Raw genomic sequence first — 3,093 nt, 5'->3', positions numbered from 1 at the left:
AAAATCTGAAACTGGGGAAGAGTGAAGGCAAAGGACTGCTTTGGGATCTGGGATAGCTCAACACTGCACCAATCTTCTTGTGTTTTGTAAGTATGTCCAGGGCCACGTGGACCCTAAGAACACAGTTTGTTCCCCCAAAATAAAGGATGAATAGGTTAAAATGAGACTGGGTGGGTTACTCCCCACTGGTCCCTCTCTTCCATGTCAGAACCTTAGTGTATCACTAACACTCTAGAAAGGAAAATTTGTATTCTCTGAGGCAAATGCAGGGCACCCTCCTGACCCAAAAGATTCCCTTTCCCTTGAGCCTTTACAGTTTCAAGAGATTTCTTCTTGTTTCTTAAATAAATAATCTGTGGGCATTAGGAATGTATTTTTCCCTTGAAATGATAGAATAAGGGGTTATTAAGTACAGATGAAGACAGTATAGGCTAAAATAGCTTCATTTATTGGTCAGGAACATAATCATAAAAAGTAACATTTGTTCTGTGAGGAATTACTTTCTGGTTTATAAACAACTGAGGTATAAACATAATTGGGAACCCAACTCATCTGAGAGTCGTTAGTGAATATAGTAGAAATTTATAATATGATGCTAGTAAGCATTCTGCAGCAGAGACTGTTAATTGACTTCCAGTTCCATAATAATCCAAATTTAACTGAACACATGGCTTCACAAGTAAAGATTCCCCTTCTGAGTTTTTCTTGCAGCTAGGTGTGCCTGATGACTAATAGGCTAATAAGAGGCTGGCAATTTCTATATTGTATGTGTGTGTTTGTGTGTGTACATGCTTAATTATGAGGGACTTGGGTGTAGGGCCCTTCCCTTCCTTCGTCTTGCTGCTTGGAATGCACATGCTGCCATGTTGGTTCATGGAGTCAAGGCTATCCTTGGCAGTGCGCCCAGATAGAAGAAGCCTATCCCCTGGCTCCATAAAGCATCAAATTCTGATCTTCCATCATGGATGTTTATGTAAGATAAGTAAACTGCAATCCTGTTTAAACCATTGTCATTTGGAGCTTTCTGTCACAGCTGAACCTAATTCTAATAAATAAACATTTATTATCATAACTCTTAAGAGTGACACACTTCATTCTAATACTCCGGTATTAGCTCAGCACCTAGATTAAGTTGCTTTTGTAAATGAGCCTTACAAACATGAATATTTTCTCATTTGTATAAAGCATTTCAGGCTAGTAAGGTCGCTGATTAGCATGCAACTATAACATCAACATTTCTGTTATCAATTGCTTCCAATTGCCAGTAAGCCTGGATCATTTCTTTTTTTTTTTTTTTCCAAGAAAAATTAACAACAAGATGTATTTAAAAACAGACTTCTCCAGTTGGTATTTTGAATGAAAGAGCTACCAATTAACTCCAACCTTTTATTGTATGTCTCTTTTACTCCTAGAGTCCTCTTGTAGCTTTAATTCTTGAAACTCAGGTGGCAGCAGCAGACATTAAATCTCCAAAGGGAGAGGAATTATTAAACCTTTTGCTGGTCACTCTTTTCTGAACAAGAATGGACAAATTCCTAAGCCCTCTTATTCATTTCATGAAATCATTAGAAGAAAAAATTAAGCCAAACCTGCATATTGAAAATAAAAACAAAACTCAAAAAAAAAAATCTTGCAGATAATAAATATTGCTGATTCACTTATTTTAAGCAAAGTCCAACTTTATTCACTCTTAATATCCTTGCAGTCCATTGTATACCTTCTGCACTGATCTCTGTTTCAGCAGCTGTTTGATGCCTTCTCTTGCTTCCTCTGTTAACTATTCTTTTGGAAAATCCATATCAAAAGTGATTATCAAAGAGCCCTTGTTGTTGTTGTCAAAGCCAGGGAGCCCTTCCCCTTTCTTCCATAGCTTGGCTCCCGGTTTGGTGATCTTATCCCGGGAAATATGTACCTTGTGGCCATCCAAGTGAGTAATATCCATATCAAAGTCCACCAGAGACTCAACTACTGAGATTGTCGCATTTGTGTATAAATAATCTCCTCTCCTTTCAAATATTAGGTGCTTGACAACTTTGATTTGGAACCGTAAGTCTCCTGGATCTCCATCCACGTGAGGCTCACCTTCTCCAATAAAGGGGTACTCCATGCCATCTCTCACTCCAGGCTCTATCTCTACCTCCAGTGTTCGTTCTTCATTCACTAGTTTCACATTCGGGCACTCATCGCAGACCACCTCCTGGGTCATTTGGAAGCACCCTGGGCCCAGCTGGATGGTCTGCATCTCTTGCCGACAGTTGCATTTTCGTTTGCCAGGAGCCTGCCTTGTCACAGGTTTGTTTCTAACTACTTCCACAAAATTTCCTGCATACACTTCTTCCAAAGTAACTTCCAGATCTACAATAATATCACTTCCTTTTGGAATATTTCTGTCTTGCTGATGAGGGTTTCCTCCAAACATGAAACCAAAATCTCCAAAGAAATGTGAAAAAATGTCTCCATAGGAACTCTGACGACCATCTTTTAATCCCTCTTCACGGTAAGTATCATATTGTTTTAGTTTCTCACTATCTGACAGAACCTCATAAGCAGCACCCAGATCCTGGAATTTCTCCTGGGCTTGTGGATCATCAGGTTCCGGTCAGGATGAAGTTGCAGGGCTAGTTTCCTGTAGACCTTTTTAATGTCCTTTATAGAGGCACTGTGAGGTACCCCCAAGATCTTATAGAAATCTCCCCATATTCCAGCAAAACTGTGTTCCTTTCTCTTTTTCGAATACACCACACTCATTCCTGCCTAAGGCCTTTGTTCTAGCTGTTCTCTGCCTGAAACAGTCTTTGCTTCCAGTTCTTTTGAACTTATCCTTAAGGTGTGTGTCAAGAAAAATATGAGGACTTGATCATTTTACCCTTTGGACCTTCTAAATATGATAGTAATTTGGTGGTCTAGTCTGATTAAAGGTAGAATGTAACTAGCCAAGTTATTGACCAGAGTGAAAAACATCTTTTACACATTTTATATATATCAATTAGCTATTTCTTGAGCTGCTGGGCTAGGATGCCTCACACATCTGGCAGTTGGCTGGCTGTCAGCCGAGTCAATGAATGACCAGGCCACATGTCTTTCATTATCCAG

The 3,093-nt window shown here is 39.4% G+C and overlaps 1 pseudogene; it reads right to left on the bottom strand.

Moving 5' to 3' along the window:
* Positions 1 to 1,634: 1,634 nt before the first annotated feature.
* On the bottom strand, positions 1,635 to 2,748 carry LOC150001762 (dnaJ homolog subfamily B member 11 pseudogene; annotated as a pseudogene).
* Positions 2,749 to 3,093: the final 345 nt, after the last annotated feature.

The sequence above is a fragment of the Furipterus horrens genome, unplaced genomic scaffold (assembly GCF_987537825.1).
Source record: "Furipterus horrens unplaced genomic scaffold, mFurHor1.1.pri manual_scaffold_9, whole genome shotgun sequence".
NCBI classification, from domain to species: Eukaryota; Metazoa; Chordata; class Mammalia; order Chiroptera; family Furipteridae; genus Furipterus; species Furipterus horrens.
The sequence above is the reverse complement of the archived record's forward strand: the minus strand, read 5'-3'. Positions and strand labels throughout refer to the sequence as shown.